The sequence below is a fragment of the Pseudochaenichthys georgianus genome, chromosome 3, assembly GCF_902827115.2.
Source record: "Pseudochaenichthys georgianus chromosome 3, fPseGeo1.2, whole genome shotgun sequence".
Lineage (NCBI taxonomy): Eukaryota > Metazoa > Chordata > Actinopteri > Perciformes > Channichthyidae > Pseudochaenichthys > Pseudochaenichthys georgianus.
Window position 1 is genome coordinate 7,653,001 of NC_047505.1, and position 25,816 is coordinate 7,678,816.

Genomic DNA, 25,816 nt, shown 5'->3' on the forward strand with positions numbered 1-25,816 from the left:
ATGGCCAAAAAGACTGAGACCAACTGACCGACAGGGTAACTTGGGAAGGCACTGTCAATGACTGACTCTGCGGTGAACCTGACCAAACCTGACTTTACAACCTGACAGTGTGAGTGTGAGTGTGTGTATGTCTGCACCTGATCAGTGCAACTGCGTGATTTGAAACGATGACTAATCAAGCATGTTTTGGACTAACACATTATTTTTGTGTGATAATAATGTGTGAAATGAGAGCTTTCCTAACATTGCACAAAAGGGGAAACCGTATCTAATCTGGTTGATGATGTTTCACTCCCACAGGAGGTGGCTGTTTGCAGAATGTGAAACTCAAACTAGGAAATTTGGAATTCTGTTTCTTTTAGGACTGAATGATGGAGAGAAACACTCTCAAGTGTTTACTGGGAAAAATGTTTGGTATTGTCTTATAATCCATTATGACCTGAAGGTTTTCTTCCCATACAGGTTTTTGTTTACACATGAGAGAATGTGTAAAAAAGGGGGAGTGTAAACTTTACAATGTACATTTTTCATTTAGGGACTGAAAGGAACCTGCTGCCCAACTCCATTGTTCAATCTGACCATTGATTGACAGTTTTAGAATTGACCTGCTCCATATTTGGGGATAAGAGGCTGTTTGGTGAATGTTGACATGTCTCTAGTATTGATTGAGTTATAGCAGGTAACACAGGTAGAGAATCAGTGGCCAAGGGGCTACCAGAGAGATGTAAGTCCAGAATGAAATACTGGAGAGGCTGACCGGTGAGTAATGTGTCAACTAATGTTTCAACAGGTATTAAAGTAACTGAGGTTTGAAATGTAGAAAGAACATATTTACAGTTAAGCTAAAACATAGTAATGTAATGAGACACAATGTGATTTGGACAACATCATGTAACTAGTCTGGTAAAGAAGTAAAAGCCATAGACTTTATTGTTTAGGTCATTATGGGGATATACATTTCATCTACATTTAGAAAGACATTTGATGACAGTTGGTGGGAATTCTGTATTCATTTTTTCAGTGGGATAATATCTAAGCACTGACGGGTAGAAGCAGTATCACCAGGAAGCCATTCACTTTGTTAGTATTGTGATTTTGGTTGTTTTTGAATCCATAAGATTTGTGTGTTTCTTTACCAGAAACATTAGCAGTTCAAATCATATTTTTAGATTTTTAATGGGATCTCAGGGATTTCATTTAAAAATAAATACAGATGCTTGTCAGAAATTCAGAGCTATTGAAATATGTTATTTAGTTTACCTAAAGATGTTGGGGTTCTTATTTAGTGGGCACAGTCCAAGATTCTGAAGCAGCACAATTAATTTAGAAAACCTGTGCACACACGTCTGTTGTTTTAAGACACCCCACCAACAGGCTCCAAGTTGCCACGCACTGGTGGGTTAAACAGCCGAGGGCCCCAGAGCCCGGAGCGTAGGCTTGAGGGATTTGTATCAGATTTCTCCACACAGGTTGTTGATGCCAAAAGGGGGACAACTGGTACCACTGTGCGGAGCCAGTGTGCGGCGGGGGAAAACACCTGCGAGGACCCTAGACGACATCAGGACGGATCGGGCTCTCATCAGGGAGGTCGACTCGGAGGCTGTCATCAGCGGATTGGAGGAGAAGGACATCCATCATCCATCCAGCAGTCGTCCCGGGAGGCATCATCATCGGACCGGAGAAGGAAGATCGGGAGGACATCTATTCAGCATCGACTCGGAAGCCGCCATCAGCGGATCAGAGGGGACAAAGACACGGCAAGCCAGGAGGGCACAGGGGACTCCACTCTCCGCTGAAACAGGAGTGTGGGTTAAGTGCAACAAGACGGTGTATGGAGCCAGCCAGGCCTGCCAAGCTATGGGCAGCCTCTACCATGACAGCTGCTTCACCAGCAGCGCCTGTAGTCGAAGGCTGAGAGGGAAGGCGTTCTACTATGACGCAGGAAGGGTTTTCTGTGAAGAGGACTTTCTGTACTCTGGGTTCCAGCAGTCTGCAGACAAGTGCAACGCAGGTGGACATCTAATCATGGACATGCAGCCCGGCAGGCCCTGGGGAAGTCTTACCGCCCCGGTTGCTTCCGCTGCGTCATCTGCAACGAGAGCCTGGACGGAGTGCCCTTCACTGTGGACACTGAGAATAAAAAGTATGGAGACTCAGCAGACAAGGATGCAGTTTTTTGCAAGTGCCTTGTGTAAATTGCACTCTCTTTTTTAAGAGTGCAAAAGAGGGAATTGTAAAGAAATATTTGTATGTATTCAGGTTAGTAAACTATCAAGATGCTTAAAAAGGGAAAATGATTTGTGTAGAAAACTGGGCTGGTTTTGGGCCTGCTAACATGTGGTTTTGTGAGGACAAAGGAAGAGGGGGAAGGTGTGGAGTTGACATAGTCATCTCAGATCCCTGTGATAAGGAAGCTGAGCCACTGGGATTGGGGACTTAAGATGTGGGGTGTTGATGATAATTTGGGCAGCCAATCACTGGTCTGGAAGGGAGGCGCAGATAACTCCTCCTTGGGTCAGCGAGGGATATAGACAGAAACCCCGCTGTGTTCGGTCTCTTTCTTCTCTGGCTGGCTGGCTGGCTGGCTGGCTGGCTGGCTGGCTGACGTGAGTATCAGGTAAATGTGGGATCCCACAGAACTGTATGTAATTTGTACTGTATTGATTGTACTTGATTGTATTGCATTGTATATTACCATTAAAGTGGATTATTGTTAAACGGTTACTTGTAGGTTCTGGGTTTCCTTCCTGTAAGATAATGGCTCGTGTAGGAACGCGAGGAGATTTAAGAAAGTGGACAAGTTGTCTACCAAATCTCCTAACACCACGCCCCAGTGAGATGATAGTGAACTGTTCATGAACTTGTCATGAAAAGTTCATGGAATATCAGTGAACCATATTCATGAACAGCTCATAAACAGCTCATAACAAAGTTGATGAACTGTTCATGAAATTGTCATGAACATTAAAGAGCCTGTGACACCATCCCAACAACTGTTGTGCAATGAAATATTGGGCTACTAGTAATCTCGAACCGTCAGTTTAAAAAAGAAAAAGCGATACCGTTTCGTTAAATATCAATAATTTCGAACATCGCTGGGAAATTCCTTCACTCATTTTGAAGTTTTGGGGGAAGCCGGAAGTGACGTCAATGCGGGAACGCTTCGAGAGCCAAACACGGACAAAGTGTGTTGTCATGCGTAGAAATGGTGAATTACTGAGTTTAGGCACGTTAATAACGTTTGACTACAGTATATTCATATTTGTCAGTGCTTTCATGTCAATTCGGCGACATAAACATAAATGATCGTGGTGAAGATGATGATTACATTAGGATTAAAAATCGGGAGTGAGAGCTGCTGAATTTCCTCCCGTCGGATGTGATATAAAAACAAATCGATTATTTTTGTGGTTATAAACTCAAGTGGATGAAACTACATTTATTAGTGCTTTCATGTCAATTCGGCGAACATATGATACATTAAATGACGAGTGAGGATGATGATTAAAAATCGTTTGTTTGAGCCGGTCTGCATTTACTGATGAGAAAACAAACCGATGCTTTTTGTAGTTGTAGTACACCAACAACGTGGATTAAACGTGTGGTTTTTTACCACAATGTTGGGGAAATTAATGGATAAAATGCACGGATTATTATTATTATTCCCACTCCGATCGGGACACTAGGTCCACCGTTTCCCCGCAGCGAGGCTCCCCCCGTTGACAGTTTACGTGGGCTGGGTGCAGTGGCGGACTGTGGGTGCAGTGGCGGACTGGCCATCCGGACGAATCCCGATGGGCCGGTACCGAAGTGGGCCGGTCGGATAAGTAACTAGCACATCCCCCATAGGCGGCGCGTGAGGCTCAGGTTTGAGAAGGCTAAATAACTTATTTTACCTGACGCTGTCCGCCTCCGGCGTCTATAGAAAAGAGATCCACTCAGTGTGCGGAGTTTAAATCTCTCAAGTCATATTACAGGATAAAGGAAATACAGTTTAATCTGCCGTATGCAGAGAAGACGCCGACGTGTCGCACTTATCATTCATATTACATCATCAATCAGATCATCGATCATATAATATCATAATATATCATATATTTCCTTATCTGAGTCAGCTTCTCCAGCCTCATCTGGCCGTGCAACACTTACAGTGTGACATACTGTATGCAGAAGTATTATTTAACACATTATGTTGACGAAACACTCGAGACAAATGTAATTAAAGTCAGATCCACTCGTGTCTTAGACGTGAAAGCGCTCTCAGCTGGAGAGAGAAACCCTGGCTTGATTTACCGAGTTGATAACCAGCGTCGTAGGACCGCTTAGCGAGATCTCGTTTGTTAGTTTGTTTGTTACTCAAACATATCCAGGGTCTGTTGAACTGGCTTCGTAGTACAGGGCACAGGTGGCTAGTAGCGCTAATGTCAAAGACACAGACATTATACATTATATTTGTATTTTACATCCCCCACTCCCCCCGTTGACAGTTTACTAGCGGTACCGAAGTGGGCCGGTCGAGAGTCCCGGGATGATTTGTAGTCCCATTCCACCACTGGCTACATGACCATATGATCGCCCATATTGACGCACCTCATTCCTAAACTTAGAATATACAACATAAACCGATCCTTCAGCCTCATATGAGCTCTCAGACACGTTCAACATTAACCTGTCATCGCTGTCTGAGCTTGCTGCTGTGTGCGCCGTCGTGCGTTTACATCTGACTGTGTATATATATATATATATATATATATATATATATATATATATATATATATATAGGTTTACATGCAGATGCTGGGATCCTGGACGGTGCAGCTGGAGCGCTGTGCCCGCAATGACGTCACCCATCATTTGGCGGGACTTGAAGAATCCGCGACAAGATCCAGAAAATTGTCAACATTGAAGGCAGATTAATGGTTATCAAAGTACAAATATCCAAAATCAGTTCAGTAACGGTTTTCAAGGGGACGATATGTACTCAAATTGATGGGTTTGGATGATGGGGGAAAACCGTGTCACAGGCTCTTTAAATGGCACTAGGGCAGTTCATGTAATACTCATGAAACTCCTGTGCTGGAATGGTTCATGAACAATTCATGGAATATGGTTTTAGGCAGGTTCATGAACAATTCATGAAATGGAGTTTTCAGTGAGTGTGTAGGGATATTCAGTTTTAAACCAAGAACATATCAAGAACTGTTCATAACAACTTCATGAACAGTTCATAACAACTTCATGAACCATTCATGAACAGTTCATACCCAGTCACTGAATATAATTCAATGGCTGGCTATGAACTGTTCATGAACTGTTCATGTACATGAACTGTTCATGAACCATTGACTGTGGGTCAATTGGCAACCATAGAAAACAACAATTATGTCAATCACAATGGAACTTTACTCAAATTAACATACATGTATACAGGTGGAGCACTACAATTAATCCTATCACTATTTGAAGCACAGTTCTTGATACTCAGCGGCACAAAAAAATGTGTTACGGGTCCCAAAAGCTTGGGTACCACAGCAACAATAAATGATTTCTGTAGAAAACAGAAAAGTGCAGCAGCAATAATTATACACAGGATCCGGTTGATCGTCTGGATTGCTTCTTATTCAAAATTCAAAGTACACAGTTACATTCAAATAGCTGTACTTTACAAACATCACATTTCTCCATTTAAGTTATCCGTCTGTCACAGTCAATTACTGTATCTCAAGGAGAAATTCAACATAGTCAATATAAACGCATAACGCTATCAAATAATACTTTCTATCAATATATCTATCTTTACCAAATATAACATATTATGGAGATCACAAAAATACACTGTCAATGTTAATAAACAAAAAACAAGGCAATGTGCCTGCAAGACTTCACTCAGGTAAACAAAACATATATGGTCAGGACTCCCTGGAAGAAGAGATCTTGTATCTCAATGGGACATTCCTGGATAAATAAAGGATAAATAAAAATAAAAATAAAATATTACCCGTGCGCAGCAGCTAACCTGCCTGCGAGCCTTCGCTCAGGTCACACTTACCCAGACGCGGCTGAAGCCCGCGAAAATGGCATCTATTGTTGCCGACAGTTTAGTATTTTTAAAATACCGTTACTATGTCAAACATGCTCAACACTTTCTGACACACTCTCCTAAACATCATATCTAATTCACACAAGTTAACATCGATCATTTTCATCATGTACTGACCTGTAGAAAACAGAAAAGTGCAGCAGCAATAATTATACACAGGATCCGGTTGATCGTCTGGATTGCTTCTGAGGAGGGGGCGGAAGTGTCCCCCCTAAGATAACCCAGATGTCACCGCTCACCTGCCAAAGGTTCCACCTTGGCGCTACTTACTCGTACTGCTTCTCAAACAGTACAGATAAACCATACAATGATATGAATGTCACCAAAATAAATACAGATAATGTTTCAAATTCACTATTGTTTTGTTTTAAGATTAAAAGTTTTAAAAAATAAAGAAATGTTCAAATAGTAGATTAATATTAAAGAGGTCTTTAAAATCATCACACTGATCATCAAAAGTTCATAAAATGTTCATGAATATTCAAAAATATTCTGAACTTGCCACAATCATCCAAAATTCATGAAATGCTCATAGTCATGAAAAGTTCATGAAATGCTCATGCAAACTTTTTGGGGTTTTAATTATAATTTTGTGATTGGCTGGATCATGAAAAGTTCATAAATTGCTCATAAAAGTCTGTCATGAGCAAAACAGGAACTTTATATGAATGAACAATGTTCATAAAAATTTCATGAACTGCACTTTAAAATGGTTCATGGTTCATGAGCATTTTAAGAATTTTGGTTCATGAACATGACAAGTGAACATATAATGAGTTGTTCATGAATGTTTCATGAGTGCTCATGAACAGCTCATAAAGTCATGAACTCCATCTCGCAGGGGCGGCCCAACTCTACTCCCAACATACACCTCAAAATGTTTTAACGCCCAGATGAGTGCCAGTGCCTCCTTTTCAATGATCGAATAGTTTAATTGATGAGTTACATTTCTTAGAGAAGAAACTCACCGGGCATTCGGAGCCGCTCTCATCAACCTGCGCGAGTACTGCCCCAGCTCCAACCTTACTAGCATCCACATGAAGAATGAAGGGCTGGTCCATCTGGGGAGCTGCTAGGACAGGAGCAGAGCACAACACAGTTTTCGCAGCCTCAAAAGCCTGTTGACATCGAGGAGACCATTCAAACTTGACCTTAGGGCTGAGAAGAGAGGTGAGGGGCGCAACCACCGTAGAGAAATTCTGACAGAACCCACGATAGTACCCCACCATGCCCAGGAAACGATAGAGTTCTTTTCTGGTTGTGGGAACAGGGAACCGGTCAATTGCCAGCACCTTTGCCCTCACTGGCTTAACCTGTCCTTGGCCAACTACTTTACCCAGGTAGGTGACCGTTGCCTTAGCAAACTCACACTTTGTCAAGTTAACGGTCAGACAAGCCCAGGCAAGACGTTCAAACAGCGCATTAATGTGTTGGAGATGTTCCTCCCAAGTGTCACTGTATACCACAACATCATCCAGATACACAGCGCAGCCAGCAAGACCTGACACCACCTGGTTCATCAGGCGTTGAAACGTGGCTGGGGCATTTCGTAACCCAAATGGCATTACGGTGTATGACTACAACCCACTGGACGTAATAAATGAGAAGATCTCCCTAGCTCTTGCAGTTAACGGGACCTGCCAGTAACCCTTTAGCAGGTCAAATTTACTGACAAACTTAGCAGAACCGACCTGGTCCACACAGTCCTCCATGCGAGGGAGTGGAAACGAGTCAGGTTTGGTCACTAAATTCACCTTGCAGAGATCCGTACATGGTCTAAATGTACCATCTGGTTTCGTAACCAGCAAACAAGGAGAAGACCAACTCGAAGCACACGGCTCAGCAATGTTATTCTCAAGCATATACCTAACTTCTGCCTCTAAATGCTCTCGTTTGTCCAGAGACATGCGGTAAAAACGCTGTCGTACCGGTTTAGCATCACCCACCTCAATATCGTGTTCTATAAGGTGGGTGCGAGATGGACTGTCTCCAAACAGGCAGGGGTAGTTTTTAACTAGATCGACCAACTCTGTGCGCCGCGGTTCGGTTAAATGACCCAGCATTCCACCCAGATTAGCCAGTGACTCCGAATTCTTAAGCCTTCCTCTCAACAGACCATCATCTGGGGAATACTCCTCTTCAACCTTAACCCCTGCCCCCACATACAGAGATGGTGACGGGTGACCCACTGTCACCACTGCAGCATCTGAGGAAACAGAACAAACCACACCTGGCACAGGTTTACGGGCAAAATACGGTTTTAGCAAGTTTATATGGCAACACTGCACCGACTTCTTCCGGTCAGGGGTCGCTATCAAATAGTTGAGGTCTGACAACTTATTGGACACTGTATAAGGGCCAGAGAACTTGGCCTGAAACGGGGAGCCAACTAGAGGCAGCAGTGCTAAAACCTGATCCCCAGGACTCAACTCACAACGTTCTGCACGTCGATCATAGAGGCTTTTCATTTTAGTTTGAGCAGACTGTAGCTTTTCTCTTGCCATTTGATTAGCCCGATACAAGCGGTGTTTGAAACCATGGACATAGTCTATCAAACTTGACGGGGCCTTCTTGGCTTGCCAATCCTCGTGTAGGGTGGCCAATGGGTCCCTTACATTGTGACCAAAAACCAGGTCATTAGGGCTAAAACCTAAACTCCCCTGTGAAACCTCCCTTGCCGCCAGCATCAACCAGGGTAACCCTTCTTCCCAGTCACGTTCCAACTCCGTACAATATGAACGGAGGAGAGACTTCAAGGATTGGTGGAACCTCTCAAGTGCTCCCTGGCTCTGAGGATGATAGGCACTTGACTGTGAATGTTTGATATTCAACTGCTGTAACACCTCGGCAAACAACTTTGAAGTGAAGTTAGTCCCCTGATCTGACTGGATGATCTTCGGGAGACCAAAAATAGTTATAAATTATGTCAGCGCTTTTACAACTGACCTGGTGGTGATATTCCTAAGGGGATAGGCAGCAGGATAACGTGTAGCCTGACACATGACTGTAAGCAAAAAGTTGTTCCCTGCTTTGGAGCGTGGTAATGGTCCAACACAATCTACAATCAGATGCTCAAATGGATTACCAACAACTGGAATTGGATACAGAGGCGCAGGTTTAATGACCTGATTTGGTTTGCCAGTCAACTGACAAGTGTTGCAAGTTTTAATGAAAGCAGCAATGTCTTTCTTCAGAAGTGGCCAGTAAAAATAACGGCCAACCCGATCATATGTTTTCTTCACACCTAGATGACCTGCAATGCCATCATGAGCAGTCTGAAGCACAGTGAGTCTTAACTTACTGGGTAACACAACTTGCACAACTTCCTCACCCATAAAAAAATCTCCCTGGGGAACCCACTTTTTCACCAACAAACCATCCTGGAGAAAATAACCACGGGCTGCACTTCTGAACTCCTCATCCGGTAGAACTTGGCTGTACAGAGCCTGAAGGGTGGGATCGTTCTTTTGCTCTTTCCTAAGGTCGCTACAAGACAAAGGAAAGGTAGGCACAGTAAATACAGATTATTTTTTCTTATCTTTTGTAAGGTCACAAACAATACGGCTGGCAACACGTGTTACTGCGCCGCTGGCAGGCATCACAGAAGGGGTTTTGGGGAACTTAGCACTTCTACCTGGGAGATTGGAGACTCAGGCCATACCCAATCACCAGCCAGGTCATTTCCCAAGATGATCTGTATGTCCCCCATAGGCAGAGAAGGATGCACTCCCATGACCACTTCCCCTTGCAGCAGACTGGAGACTAATGTTAGTTTATGCTGTGGAGCAGAGAAGACGGTTAATCCCATCCCCCGGACCTCAACACTGGAACCGGTGTCTGTCTTAGGAGAGAAAGGTAACACAGAACCAACAATAAACGAGTCCAACACCCCTGAGTCCCTTAATATCTTTACCGGTACCTTCCCTTTACTCCCGACCAGTGAAACAAAACCATCAGACACAAAAGCTTTATAACCAGGGTCTATCTCTTCATGTTCACTGACAGGAGCCTGAATTACCGATTCAGATAAGGAGGACTGAGTGTGTTTCCGCACCGCCGCAATGACATTTTCCCTTTCCACTACACGTAACGATGCTACAGCCCCAGACGCTTTTGCCGACACAGGCCCAGGCCTGGACTTTCTCTTCCACTCAGGACAATCGTTTCTCCAGTGTCCTTTATTAAAACAGTAATTACAGATACGATTGGGGTCAAACTTACCCCGATTCCCACGGTCAATCCTAACTGGAAATGTATCTTTTCCTTCTGAAACACCTTTACTGAAGTGAGCCCCCGCACTACTCTCTTTGTATCCCGCATCTCCATGACACTTTATGGGTCAGCGTAAACTCATCTGCCAACTTGGCTGCCTCTGAAACTAGGTTTACTTTCTGCTCATTAATGTAGGTAACAACACGGTCAGGCAAGGTACCTTTGAATTGCTCAAGCAAGATAATCTCCTGCAGATCTTCCAGAGTTTTTACCTGTGAGGAAACACACCAACGGTTGAAACTAGTGGTTAAATCACGAGCAAACTCCATATGTGACTGCTTCTCTTTTCTGAGTAACCTAAAGCGCTGTCGATATGCTTCAGGTACTAACTCAAATGCCTGAAGTACAGCAGCACCAACTGGTAATTGCTACTGTCTTCAGCCGTCATGGCAGCAAAAGCCTCCTGGGCCTTTCCAGTGAAGACACACTGAAGCAGAAGGGTGCGCTCAACATCAGACCAGTCTCGTGCCTCTGCTAGACGCTCAAATAGCTCAAATAACACAAATAAAATGTCTGGGTCCTTTTCGTTGAACCTCGGAACTATCCTCAAATTAACAGCAATATCAAATGCTTGATTTGCAGTCTTTGCAGCTCTCCTGTTCTCAGATGGAAGCTTACCTTCACTCATCAGCTCCAATCTGTAGCGCTCCAAGTCTAGTTTTTTGTCTAGAAGCCATCTCTGCTTCCTGAAGATGGGCATTTTGTCTCAACTTTTCTACCTCCACATCACGTTCCAAGTGTAGCATTAGAACCTCCTTCTGTTCTTTAAATGACAGTCCAACCCCAAGTCCAGACAGGACTGGAACCATACCTGAAACATTACCTGACTTAATTGACTGTTGGGAGGCAGGCCCCAGAAAGACAGACAAAACACTTTTATCCACTAACCGTGCCTTTATTTCTACCAACAACTCCTCTTTATTCAACTTTTTGGGAAGTTCAAGCCCGTAATGGTCAGCCACTCTCAAAAGCTGATCTTTTTTATAAGTACGCAACAAATCCTCATTTGGGGACTCCACAAAATCTTCAATAGAAGCCATTTAACTGTTTACCGACCAAGGCAAGGTTTTTCCAGCAGTAACTGATAGTGAAAGACAGTTTCACATATGGAGACCCCACTCCTCTGGCTAACTACCTTACCAAATGCTTACTGACTCACTCAACCCTAGTCTTCGTGTAGAATTGTGGGAGGATTTTAAGCACAAAAGCCCAGTGACCCGGTTAATTCTCAGCAATTGAAAATCAGCTAGGCAGTCATGTGCACCCGAGCAAATGCTCTAGCCACTTACTACACAAAAATAACAAACAAAAACAGAAAAAGGTTCAATGGAGACAACTTGTGTCTCTCATTGCTTATACCTAACAGGAATAAGGGTTCCAAACATTTGACAGGCAGCAAAACAGCAATACCGGAAAACATAGATTGCCTTGGACAGAAACACAACTGTGAGTAAGACCAGTTACTTAGACATAGAGTAAGATCAACCTGACCTATTTTCCCCTACAAATCTCAGAGTCAACCAACAAGCTGTGTGAACACTCCCTGACTGAAATAGGTCACCATGGCCTTTATCCAGCACCGGAAATTATCCCGGACGAGCCCCCACTTGTTACAACCTGACCTAAGGCTGGAACAAATAGGGAGGCCACACAGAGTTAAATGCCAAATATCTGTTTATTTAACAGGTTATAGAAAAACACCTCTGATGAATAGTGTATGTAAGAATCAGGCTGTCAGTAGTGTGTGGGTGTGTGGAAGGGTGTTGTAGCATGTTGGAGGGTGCATCAAACCTAACACAGGCTGTAGGCTGAGGTTGCTGCAGCATGCCAGGATCTGAATCAGAGAGTGATCCTTGCAGCTGGGCAACCTTTATACCTTCTTGTGGCTCCGCCTCTAGATGGGCAGGCACAAACAGGACGACACTCCCAGTACCTGCCAGAGGACAGCAAGGCAGGGAGCACAGCCAGGCAGAAGGGGGGAGGGGTCGTCACACTTCATCTCACCATCACTAGTTTCAACTTTCCTGGACAACTAACAAAAATGCTAATCTATTTTATTCTGAATTGCCATTAGAACAAAGTGTCTAGTCTCCTGGGAGACTAACAAAAATTGCCAAGGCTGACTATATTTCAAGTCATCCCGGCGGGGTATTGGGTTAAGTTTTCAACCAGCAATAATCACGTCTCAGTAGAACTTCATGGACTATGAAATTGCCGCTGCGCAAGAATATCGAAGGAAAAAACCAGATTAAACTCAACTTTCTCCAACAATAACAACACACATGGTGCATGTCTCAAACCTTTACATTCATTTTGAAGTCGCACAATATCATATAAACTGGAGGATAACGCTTGGTTTCACAACAAACTTGGAATCACACAAGTTCATATTTTGCTATTGGAACAAAGTGTCAACTGTCATGGAAAGTTTATAGAAATACTATTCTATTTTATTCTAATTTGCCTTTACAACAAAGTGTCAAGTCTCCTGGGAGACTAACAACAATTTCCAAGGCTGACTATATTTCAAGTAATCCCGGCGGGGTATTGGGTTCAGTTTTCAACCAGCAATAATCACGTCTCAGTAATTTCAACCAGCAATAATCACGTCTCAGTAATTTCAATTTTTCAATTTTTAGACGCTTTATTGTTTTAAGGCACATAAATTACAAAAGATAAACTTGCATGTACATGTTTTCTGTTTTAAAAAAACACAATTATACTCCTATTACAACAAAACATATGTTTTCTTCTTTTTTCCAACAATTCATTTAAAATGCATTCAAATATTTTGTCTTTTTCAACAACAGTTCAGTTAAAAATGCATCAATATCTGCAGGTATTTATCTTTTTCTTTCCCAACAACAATTCAGTTAAAGTGCATCAATATCTTTGGTTCTTGTCCCAACCAGGGTGGGAATTTCACGACGGCCACGACGGCCATGGCCGTCGTTGCCCCGCACTTTGGCCGTGATGCCCTGTTAAAAAAAATGCAATTCACGGCCAAAGTGGCCTTTGTGCCCCTGTCAAAAGTAAAAAAAAATGTCCTGTGGTATTGGTATTTTGACTAGCAATTTAGTTAAATTGTTTCGTTTATCAACGCTACAACATAGCGTTTCTTGAGTCGGTTGTCGTTGTTGTGGGGAAAGCAAACAGCTGTTTGCTGTGGAGCACAGCGGGAGGGCGCTCCTTCTTCACTACAGACTATCGCGCCACCTAACCATTCTCCAAAATGTTTTTAATACCAGCGGTAACCGGCCAAGCGCCGGGCAAAAAACAATCTTCTAATAAAAGAAAGTCACCGGAGGAGTTAAATGAGTGACAGGGAGTTGGCTGCAGTGCCGCGTCCTAAAACCCTTTTATAATCTATCCAGTGGCGGCCGGCCCATAGGGGCGCTAGGGGCGCCGCCCCACCTCTTGCCAGATACAAAATAAAAATAAATATTAAATAAAAAAATATATATTTAAAAAAAATATATTTAAAAAAAAATATATTTTATATTTATATTATATCATACAATTAGTATCACAAAAATGTATAATCTACAATACAATCTCGTTTAAAATTGTGTTACGATGTCTAAAGTTACTGATAAGTCACCTGTTTCCTGCCTGGCCTTGCCCATGGCATTAGTTTATCATTACGGGGCAGAGCCCCCGAGCGAAACAGCAGCAACCAGCAGGTTGCAAAAGTCTCAATAGTAAACTGTGCCGCCGAAACATAATTTCAGCCAATCAGCGCCGTCAAATATTTTGGTCACGTGGGCGCTCACATTGGCGCCCATGTTGCTTACGTGCGTGGACGTGATTTGTTTTTTAGACTCGTGAGTAACCAAGGTGACGCAGTATTTGGATGAGAATGGTGTGCAGGTGAAGTCGCCGGAGCCTCGGTCCGCCCAAGAGCTACTCTCCAATCCTTTTGAAAGGAGAAGTTTGGGAGATAAATTGGACCTTGGACCGGACCAACCCGATTTGTATATATCACAGCAGGCTCGTGAAAAAGACAACACGTATCAACAAGGCTTCTCACATGGCTAGCTGGATGCAAACAGGTAAATGCTATCTTTTGTTTCACATGCTTGCTCTTCAAACAGCCGGGGACAGATACGATCTGTTCAGAAACTAGACAAAAGTTAAACAAGTACAAACCACAGACTGTCTGTGTCATGGAGAATACAGTCGCTGGTTTATTTATGTCTGTAGGCCGTTGTTGTGAGTGTGTACGGTCGGAGCATATATAGCGTTAGCTTAGCCAAGCTCCATTCAGGGAACAAGCATTCTAAAAGGTTCTTCGCCTGCCGTCTGTCTGCAGACTTGTCAAAGCATTAATTCATGGTTTTTACTAACCGGTATCAGTATGTTGTTACGTCGGCATCATTTAGAAACGTGTATTACAATTTAATCACGGTAAAATATGTTCATGTTGTTGTAGCTCCCGAGCCAGCGCGTCTTGTTTGAATGATGCGAGTAAACACAGCTGACAGCTGCGGTGAAACTCGAGCGACTACAGCGATGCGATAGGAGCGTTTAGAGCGAAGCGAATATTCGCATCGCGTCCGGTCTGAACGCAGCATTAAAGCGAGCTCCACGCTGCACTGGAAATGCGCCATTACATCACCAGAAGTCCTAATTTAAGGGGTCATTTGTCCCAAAAAAAAAATTTGTACTCACTCTATCAATAGCCCCACCAAAAATATTTTCCACCAGCCGCCACTGAATCTATCGATTCGATTTATGATTCGAACATTATAAAAGTAGGGTAGACATGTGGAGATTATCCGGCTGAACAAAACGTGCATTTATCAAACAGGTTTGTTTTCCACAGACCTTATTTCCAGCTATTTTCCAAAACCCTGTGGAGAAATTCCATTGCTTTTTGTGGAGGGAACCAGCAGCTTACTTCCTGGTTTCAGGACGCGTCACTGGCTGCACCTCTCAATATGATGGCAATATAAACAAGGTATTCTGTCGGCTCTGTACATCAATGCCGACCTATGCTGACAAGTAAGTGAAGAGTAGACAATATAAAGGTATTGGCGAAATGTCCCAGCAGTTTAGGATAATGAAGGCTCTAATCTAATCTACTACATAGCCATTACATGTCTAACTCCTAATGACAGGAAGGCAGAGAGTGCATTATACAAATAATAATACTCATAATAATAGCAGACATTTTTTAACAATGACCACAATATCATTATTTTAATAAACCAAATATGAACAATTGAGGAAAATGAGGAAGAACTGATGATTAAAATGTTGTAGTACAAGTAGTAATGTAGTTAGTGCATAAATTATTGCAACAAATGTGTTAATTTTCTTCATTATTAGTCGATTTTTTTTTGGTGGACGAATGCTCCGGGCCAGTGGTTACAATGGTGGGGCCAGTGACAATACAATTTTACCCTTACTGTCTACCCCTGACTGACTTATGTGGTTTATAGCTGAACTTAACATATACGTTTAAGAAACACTATTGCTATTCAGCCGTTTGTAAAACGACTGGTGTTGACGTTAGTGCTACACTTTTCAGTCATGTTGATTGACCAGCGTAATTTAACCAAACAGCCTTTGTGCCCTGTCATGTGGCCTTTGTGCCCTGTCATGTGGCCTTTGTGGGCTTAAAAAAAATGTGAACGGGAAGGCCAAATGGCCTTGCCCCTAAAATGACGAAATTCCAAGCCTGGTCCCAACACCAATTCAGTTAAAGTGCATCAAAATCTTCAGTTTTCCCAACAACAAATCATTGAAAGTGCATCCATCAGTTCATCAATTTTCCACCTGATTTTACTTTCGGCCACCTTAAACTTTACTCTGTCCGTGAGAATGTAGTCATGGACCATTTTGAGGCTAAACCTTTACCACTGGCTGTGTGGACATTTGGCATTTCATAAAGGCGGTTAATTTTATACAGAAAGTTCGGCATGGTTTTCAAAGTGTCACCATTTGTCACCATTTGTCTTCTTTGATCTCTTTTTCTTGGATTTCATAGCCTTTTCTTTTTTCAGATATATATCCTTTATAGATGTAGCCGAAGGGGCGGCAACTACATCCTCAGGCTCCAGTAAGGGATTTGAGGTTGGGGAGGGGGAGTCCCCGTAGGAGGGGGAGGGTTCACCTGACAGTGATGACTCCTGGGGGCGTTTCCGTGATGGCGAATCCCCTGCGTCTTTTATCTGGATGATGGCGATAGGTAGGACTAAAGGGACACTTGCCTGTGCTTTTTCAGGGGGGTCCTCCCTGAGTACTTGCTTCCCCTGGGGTTGGGGAGTGGTGAGCTTTGCCATTATGGAATCTAGTGTATTCTCGCCGTCTTGAAGGGTCCCAGGGTTCCTCCCGTTTCTGGTACCTGGGTCATAGTTGGGCAGTGGAACTGCCTTCTGGACTGTAGCGTCGGCCATAGGGAGGGGGATGTAGGTCGTGCCTATGATGTCCTCCACTGTGTCGGCGCTCCAGTCGATGAGCGATTCACCTCCTGATGTCTCCTTCTCTTGGTCCTGAATGGGCTCTTGTATTGGCTGCTGAGAGACATTATTTGTTGGTTCTTGGTTGGTTTCTGAGCGGGAAGGCTGACTGATCTCTGGTTCCTCATTTGCGTGTTCTTCCTCTCTGGCTTCAGGGGTTTCAAAAAGTGAAAGTTTCACCCGGTTGGAGTAAGCATGCGGGCAGTCTTTGAAGCGGTGGTTTTCGGAGGAGCAGAGGTTGCACTTGACAGGGGTTGGGCAATTTGCTGAAGAGTGGTCTGTTGCTTTGCAGATCCTGCAGATATTCCGGTTACAGTCTGCTGCAAGGTGGTCTAGACCAGTGGTTCCCAAACTTTTTGTGCCCAAGGCACACCAAAGGACAAGTCAAAATCTCAAGGCACACCTATTGTGCAAAATAGCCCTGATAACACGTGTTATCACTCATATGTAAAATATCTGTATATGTGCATAATTATTTACAAATGCCAAATAAAATGTAACAAAGACAACTATATTACTCATGAAATATTTAGTAACGAAATATTTCAGAAATGAATTTGAAACGTTATCAAATTAGGCTTCATCAAAGCAGCAACACACTCATTTAAACCAGACAGGTCACAACATTAAAAATGAGACAAAGGAAATTCAGCACAGAGAACTGTCAATGCAAGGAAGCTGCATTGTCCATGGTCCTGAACTACAAATTATAAATGTAACATTTCAGCAGAGTCGTTACTAAAAAAAAGTAATATATTACATATTACTTAAGTATTACACTACTTCGTTACTCTCTACATAAAGTAACTCGTTACTTTATTCGCAGGGCCGGCCCGCCCCTCCCTGCAGGCAGATCACGCAGACTGCTAAAGTTTCAAATGTTCTCTTTAGTTCAGTTTCCATCCTGAATGTTTTCCTATCTGACCGTGGCTGTCCTCTGTCTCCTGCTATTTGTATATTTTGCGCAGTCTATCTCTGCTCACTCTGTTGCGTCGGCGTGTTCTCCTGCGTGTTGGCCATGTGTTGCACTGGAGCCAGACACCGCAAAGACTTCAGCCGAGCACGTACGAACTGCGCATGCGTGAGTGACAATAACTCTCCTTACCAGCAGGCGGCGGTAGTGTGTATTCGTCATTCAAAACAGGCAACAACCGGAAGACAGAGAAGAAGAACAGACTGTGATATAAACAAACACATAGCGTGTGCGGTAGCTCCACCTTAGCATGTGTTCTTTGCAGGTGCTTGTTGAGGTTTGACGTGGTGTTTACAGCAGTGGATAACAGCTTCTGGCCTGGACACAGTTTGCACCTCACCGTCACATTCCTGTCTATTCTTCGGATGAACTCAAAGTAATGGGCACACCTACACCCCTCGAGAGTTATCGCTGACTCAGCCATGTTTATGCAGCACTGCAGGTGGAGATGTAGTCGCGCAGATTACGTACATATAAACCTACAAAGTACTGATATAGTAAATAAAAAAATAATTATTTTTATGTAGTTGTATATTGCAATAATAACGTATGGTTGTCACAAAATCCCACGGCACACCCGGACTTGCCTCACGGCACACCAGTGTGCCGCGGCACACCGTTTGGGAACCACTGGTCTAGACTGCCACACTTCCTGCATTCTTTTGGGTGCCCATGGGAGAAGACAGAACCCCTGAAGGCTCCCAACTGTATGGTGTTGGGAATGTGTCTCAGCACCCCATCCTGTCGTTGGAGACGGACCTGGAAACGTCTAGACCCGGTTTTTATTCCATCAATGTCCATCACCTCTATTGCATTTTGTACTTCGCAGTATCTTGTCATCCAAGTCCAGACATCCTGGTTCCTGACTTTTTCTGAAAATATCATCACATAAACAGTTTTCAGGTCCCTTTCGGCAAGTGGTGTCATGCTGATCTTATCAAAGCCTGATGCTGACGTTTTCTTCTTTTCGAATCTCTCCAGGCAGTTTTGGAAGTGTTGGCTGGTTGTAAAGATGACCTCAAATATCTTTTTCCCCGGGTAAGCAAAGATGTATTCCAGATGGTCTGATGAAAAATCAAGCTCTTTCTGCAGGATGTGTCGGCTGAACTGCAAGCGGTCCATCTGTAGATCTTCCAGAAGGTCAAAATGAACAGCGTTCCGGCGATTGGTCTGGTTTGACGCCATGGTGAACCCACTGGTCTTGGGTTACCACGGATACTTTGTTGCGCCCCTTACACCGCACGACAGCAACAATGCCAAAGGAGAACCATCACCTTGGTGATCATGGTATCTCCCCTGCCAGGTAAGTATTCAGTAAACCTTCATGGACTATGAAATTGCCGCTGCGCAAGAATATCGAAAGACAAAACTAGATTAAACTCAACTTTCTCCAACAGTAACAACACACATGGTGCATGTCTCAAACCTTTACATTAATTTTGAAGTCTCACAATATTATATAAACTGGAGGATAAAGCTTAGTTTCACAACCAACTTGGAATCACACAAGTTCATATTTTGCTATTGGAACAAAGTGTCAACTGTCATGGAAAGTTTATAGAAATACTATTCTATTTTATTCTAATTTGCCTTTACAACAAAGTGTCAAGTCTCCTGGGAGACTAACAAAAATTGCCAAGGCTGACTATATTTCAAGTAATCCCGGCGGGGTATTGGGTTAAGTTTTCAACCAGCAATAATCACGTTCAGTAAACCTTCAAGGACTATGAAATTGCCGCTGCGCAAGAATATCGAAAGACAAAACTAGATTAAACTCAACTTTCTCCAACAGTAACAACACACATGGTGCATGTCTCAAACCTTTACATTAATTTTGAAGTCTCACAATATTATATAAACTGGAGGATAAGGCTTAGTTTCACAACCAACTTGGAATCACACAAGTTCATATTTTTGCTATTGGAACAAAGTGTCAACTGTCATGGAAAGTTTATAGAAATGCTATTCTATAGTGATGTTACGTATTGCGCCGAGGCTTCGGAGCGTGTGTCGAGTAATCCCCGAAGCTTTTTGTGAAGCCTGTATCGAGGCTTGTATCGTTTTGGGCCAGTGACGTCATCGATGACAAACGAAGCCTCGCTGCCTGTCGATACCACGTGACTGCTTCAGGAAGCGATTCAGATCGGTTGAACCACAACGCTCATAATACCGATGGAGGTATAATATAACCATATTACCCCTCCTGTACCCGGGCCCGGTGACACGATGGAATCAAGAGAGCTCAGACCCTCACTTATAGAGGTCGGAACATGTCATAAGTATAAATAGATACAAGCATAAATAAATGTAGGAATAAAAACATCAATAAATACAGGAATACATATGTTGCAGTGTTTTCAGGGAGCTTTAGTGTGTGTGCTGTGGCTCAGCTGGAAAGCAGTTGACTCATGACCGCAGGGTTTCTGGTTAAACGACTGGTTCAATAGGCTACGTATTTTTTGTTGTTTATAAAAGCTACAGCTAAATGAGATAATGTAGTTAATAAATGTATTCTTTGATATGGTTTAGCCTTTCTCAGGCTACAACATGGTTACATTTATAAATATTAGTAAGGAATACAAATCCCTCTTTGCAATGTTTACCAACCTCCTTTTCAATCACAATCATTCAACTGGAATAAAAACAATATTGTTAACATGAAAATATGGTTTATGTTCGCAGATCCTGGTTTTCTGTACTGGACTAGGGGAAGGCCTATCACCAGGGGTCCCTGGACAAGGAGAGCCAGCCCCTGACAGCTTTCATAACCCCCTGGGGTCTGTACCAGTGGGTCCGAATCCCGTTCGGGTTGAGTGCGGCGCCCGTGGAATTCCAGAGGAACATGGAAGATTGTTTGCGTGGCTTGAGAGATGAAATGTGTCAACCGTATCTGGACGACAATCTGGTCCATAGCCCCAGTTTTGAGGACCACATTGAGCACCTGAGAACTGTGTTACAGAGATATCAGGGGCACGGGGTTAAACTCAGCCCCCGCAAGTGTGAGGTATTGAAGAGGACGGTGAGATTTCTGGGACGGATGGTGTTTGGACAGGGCTACACTATGGACCCATCTGAGGTGGCTCCAGTCCAAGCCTTAAAGGAATGGTATGCTCATGACACTCATTTTTTAAAAATTATCATCCGATAAAACAGACCAGTCTCTGCCAGTCTCTCTCTCTCTTTTTTTTTTTTTAATCCGATGACATTATCAGTGATTTTAAACTGATTATATACCGAAATAACATCAACACTGTGGGCGCCGCCATTTCCCGGACGTGACGTAATCCATGCGTTTAGTTTTCGAAGACACGTTGATCTCCATGTTATTTACTGTAGTTTCTCTCTTCAAATATGCCTTACTGTATCGCGAAATATTGCCATAATTCGGATAGGAACAATCCACGGAATGCTCGGTTCCATCTGTTGCCAAAAGGTAAGCATAAGAAGTACATTCGGAGGCAGTGGCTAGCGAAATGTGGCCGGCCCGAACCGAGAGATTTACAGGCTCATGTATGCAGCGAACATTTCACATTTCCGGACGACTACTCTGAGAGTATGATAAAACATAACATGGGATTTAAAGAACAACCATTACTCAATGGAGATGCAGTACCATCGGTCTTTCTGGTGTCATCACCGACCAGGACACCAGTTCGGCCAGTAGAGAAATCGCCCTCTGCAAGTGTGAAGCGACGGAGGAGCAGAAGTAGTGCTCGGAGTAAGAATAAGGTATGTTATAGCGCATATCCATTGCAGCGGCTAGCCCCGTTTTAACGTCCAGGCCAGGACAGTTTTTGGTGGCCTTTCCATATAGCGTAGTACCGTCTAGTGTGTATTTCCCCCCAGTTTTTCCGGCCCCATAAAATCGTGATTCTATGGCCAGGGACAACGAAGCTGAGTATGCTAAACTAGAGAGGGAATCGCTAGCAAGGGTGGTACTACATGCATACATATAGTATCTTATATCATCTTCCCATTATACACACATGCATTTCCAAACATTTGGACTACCTATGTTGCAAATGTATTATCTTTTCAATTTATACACGGCATCTATTGCACGTCTGTCCGTCCTGGGAGAGGGATCCCTCCTCTGTTGCTCTCCCTGAGGTTTCACCCATGTTCCCTTTAAACTGTGGGTTTTCTTCGGAAGTTTTTCCTTGTACGATGTGAGGGTCTTAGGACAGAGGGTGTCGTATTGTCATACTGATATGTATGGCTGAATTCCCCCATCCAATCTCTTCACATTGGTCAAAACTTGTTCCTCTGCTGACGAGTCCGAACTGAAATACCCCACCATGTTTCCGTGTGTTGACAAAGTGAACGCATGGATGACGTCACGACCATCACGTGACTACTGAAAATGGCATACACGGCGGCGGCCAGACGGAATATACAGGTCTTGATAAAAAAGAGCTATAAAATCATTATTTGCCGGGGAATATCGCTGATTTCTTCAGGGTATGGTTTAAAAATAACGTTTCACTAAATACTGAAGTTTTGATTAATTATCTAATGAGTGGACCATTCCTTTAAAGGAGAAAGCGCCTACAACAGTGAGAGAGTTGAGAAGAGTAATGGGATTCCTCTCATACTACCGAACATACATCCCAAACTTCTCCAGAATAGCCCAGCCTCTCTACCAGCTGCTCTCAACAACACCTGATCAAATGAACAGAGAGAAGGTCAGGGCCACTACCAGGAAGAAAGGGAACCTCCCACCTAACACTCCTATACAATGGACAGATAACCACCAAAGGACATTGAACTCTCTCATAGACAAGCTGGTAGAGCCTCCCCTTCTGGGGTACCCAGAGATGACCCAACCATTCGTTCTCCACACAGACGCATCCCAGGAGGGATTGGGAGCAGTACTGTATCAGAGACAGAATGGTAAGATGGTAGTTATAGGCTATGGTTCCAGGACTCTAACACCACCGGAAAATAACTATCACATGCACTCGGGGAAATTAGAGATTTTAGCACTAAAATGGGCAATATGTGAACGGTTTCGGGATTATCTTTATCATGCCCCACACTGGAGGATAAAGCTTGGATCACAACCAACTTGGAATCACACAAGTTCCTATTTTGCTATTGGAAAAAAGTGTCAACTGTTGTGGGTAAATAACCAAAAATGCTAGTCTAACTCATTCTAATAGGCCATTAGAACAATGTTTCAACTTTCCTGGACAACTAACAGAAATGCTAGACTATTTTATTCTGAATTGCCAATACAACAAAGTGTCAAGTCTCCTGGGAGACTAACAAAAATGGCCAAGGCTGACTATATTTCAAATCATCCCGGCGGGGTTTTGGGTTAAGTTTTCAACCAGCAATAATCACGTCTCAGTAGAACTTCATGGACTATGACATTGCCGCTGCGCAAGAATATCGAAGGAAAAAACCAGATTAAACTCAACTTTCTCCAACAATAACAACACACATGGTGCATGTCTCAAACCTTTACATTAATTTTGAAGTCGCACAATATCATATAAACTGGAGGATAAAGCTTGATTTCACAACAAACTTGGAATCACACAAGTTTATATTTTGCTATTGGAACAAAGTGTCAACTGTCATGGAAATGCTAGTCTATTTTACTCTGATTTGCCATTACAACAAAGTGTCAAGTCTCCTGGGAGACTAACAAAAATGGCCAAGGCTGACTATATTTCAAATCATCCCGGCGGGATATTGGTAGTGATGGTGAGATGAAGCCTGATGAAGCTTTCCAGCCAATTGGTTCACAAAAGGGTTCATCTCATGAGGCTTCATCATGGGCTTCATTTGAATACAAACCCCCTGTTGGTCAAAGTGTGTAAAACAGGCAGATTGGACATCTCAACAGTGTGCTCTCTCTCATACCGAGTTCCCAATGAGTAAAGCCTTGGAATAACTCTAAACAACGAACATTAAATCATATTTTCATGTTAACAATATTGTATTTATTCCAGTTTAATGATTGTGATTGAAAAGCCTAAGGAGGCTGCTAAACATTGCAAAGAGGGATTTGTATTCCTTAATAATATTCGTAAACTTAACCATGTTGTAGCCTGAGAAAGGCTAAACCATATCAAAGAATACATTTATTAACTACATTATCTCATTTAGCTGTAGCTTTTATAAACAACAAAAAAGACGTATTGACCAGTCTGAGTCGTTGAACCAGGGACCCTGTGGTTGTGAGTCAACTGCTTTCCAGCTGAGCCACAGCACACACACTGATTACGACTGAAAACACTATATTCAACTTATTCATTTATTGATTTTTTTTATTCCTACTTTTATTTATTTATACTTATGACATGTTCCGACCTCTATAAGTGAGGGTCTGAGCTCTCTTAATTCCATGTACAGGAGGGGTAATATTGTTCTTATTATACCTCCATGGGTATTATGAGCGTTGTGGTTCAACCGATCTGAATCGCTTTCTGAAGCAGTCACGTGGTATCGACAGGCAGCGAGGCTTCGTTTGTCATCGGTGACGTCACTGGCTCAAAATGATACAAGCCTCGATACCAGCTTCACAAAAAGCTTCGGGGATTACTCGACACACGCTCCGAAGCCTCGGCGCAATACGTAACATCACCTGCTGGGATGACTTGAAATATAGTCAGCCTTGGCAATGTGTGTTAGTTTTCCAGTGTTTTAATGGAAAATCAGAATAAAATAGAATAGCATTTCTGTTAGTCTCCCAGGAGACTTGACACTTTGTTGTAATGGCAAATCAGAATAAAATAGACTGGCATTTTGTTTTCAAGCCGTTGCTACGTTAGTTCAAACAGTAACAACGGACTATTTTTCTTAGCGGATACATGTCAATTTAAATCAATACATACAACTATTTTTTAAATCAATAAAATAATTTTATAAATCCATAAAAGCATTTCAATTAATATTGGGAGTCATATCGTTACTTTGTTGAGAATGTGGCCATGTAATAAGCGGGATAATGTGCAGCGACGCCGTCATTATGGGGAAAAGAAAACCAACAGGCTGATCAGGAGCCCGACGCGAAGCGGAGGGATCTAGATCGGCATGAAGGTGATCAGGAGCCCTCCGCTTCGGGCTCCTGATCAGCCTGTTGGTGTTCTTTTCCCCCTAATGACCACGTCGCTGCACATTATCCCTTAAATATGATTATATAGTCATTATTCATTTGTTTTAAAGCAGGAGGCGCAAACGCTTGCCTCGGGGAGGGAGAAAAAGAGCCACAGCGGAGAATAAACAGAAGGGGCGGGAAGTCTTCTTCGCTGTTTTTGTGGCAGACTACAGCGCCACTTACAGGCCTAACATATGTACTACAGCGTCTCCAGCGCTTTCGAGCGGCAATGGCCGGCCGTGGCCCAACCTCTCATTCCCCTGATAGGTGTAGAATTGACCACTAAGCGGAGCACCCCTTTTGTGACGTAGAAAATAATTCAAATTCTGTATCAGTCTGTATCAGATTCGTTACAGCCCCTTTTTTAAAGATTTGGGTATAGAGGAAAAGAGAGAGGGTTGTATTTTCTGACACTTGGTGAGTTCGCTGACACACCGGGGACACATAGTGATGTATAAAAGACGTACAAGAGTGCATTTTGCATGATAGATCCCCTTTAAAGTATTTCGTGAGGCCTTCTAACATGTTTTTAAATATAACTACTGTTGTAGTTGAAGAGTTTGTAAATTAACATGAACCAAAGCTGTTGCCTGGCAACGCAATCGCACAACGTCACGTCCGTTAATTCCACATCCACACGCATGGATTAACATCGCTTTAATACAAAAAATGCTTCATGGAGTGTGACTATTAAAAAATAAATCATTATTATATTAATATTGACAATAACAACCGACCGTCGGGGTAGCATTTGCTTGGCATTTCCGGCTATTTCTCCACTGGTTAACATGGGTTAACAATACCGTGTAACTGTCACGTTTGAAGGGACGAAATCGTGACATCTTCACGTCTCCCAGCATGGTAAATTGTCACATGTTCACGTCTTGCCGTGATACCGG

The 25,816-nt window shown here is 43.0% G+C and overlaps 4 non-coding genes across 4 annotated transcripts; all 4 read right to left on the minus strand.

Moving 5' to 3' along the window:
- Positions 1-12,460: 12,460 nt before the first annotated feature.
- LOC117444342 (U4 spliceosomal RNA) lies at positions 12,461-12,601 on the minus strand. The gene has a single exon (XR_004551774.1). It is a non-coding gene; the product is annotated as a U4 spliceosomal RNA (small nuclear RNA).
- Positions 12,602-12,856: 255 nt separating this feature from the next.
- Positions 12,857-12,991, minus strand: LOC139433675 (U4 spliceosomal RNA). Its single transcript, XR_011643064.1, has one exon. It is a non-coding gene; the product is annotated as a U4 spliceosomal RNA (small nuclear RNA).
- Positions 12,992-19,419: 6,428 nt separating this feature from the next.
- LOC117444446 (U4 spliceosomal RNA) lies at positions 19,420-19,559 on the minus strand. The gene has a single exon (XR_004551785.1). It is a non-coding gene; the product is annotated as a U4 spliceosomal RNA (small nuclear RNA).
- A 3,502-nt stretch (positions 19,560-23,061) lies between these two features.
- Positions 23,062-23,202, minus strand: LOC117444407 (U4 spliceosomal RNA). The gene has a single exon (XR_004551781.1). It is a non-coding gene; the product is annotated as a U4 spliceosomal RNA (small nuclear RNA).
- Positions 23,203-25,816: the final 2,614 nt, after the last annotated feature.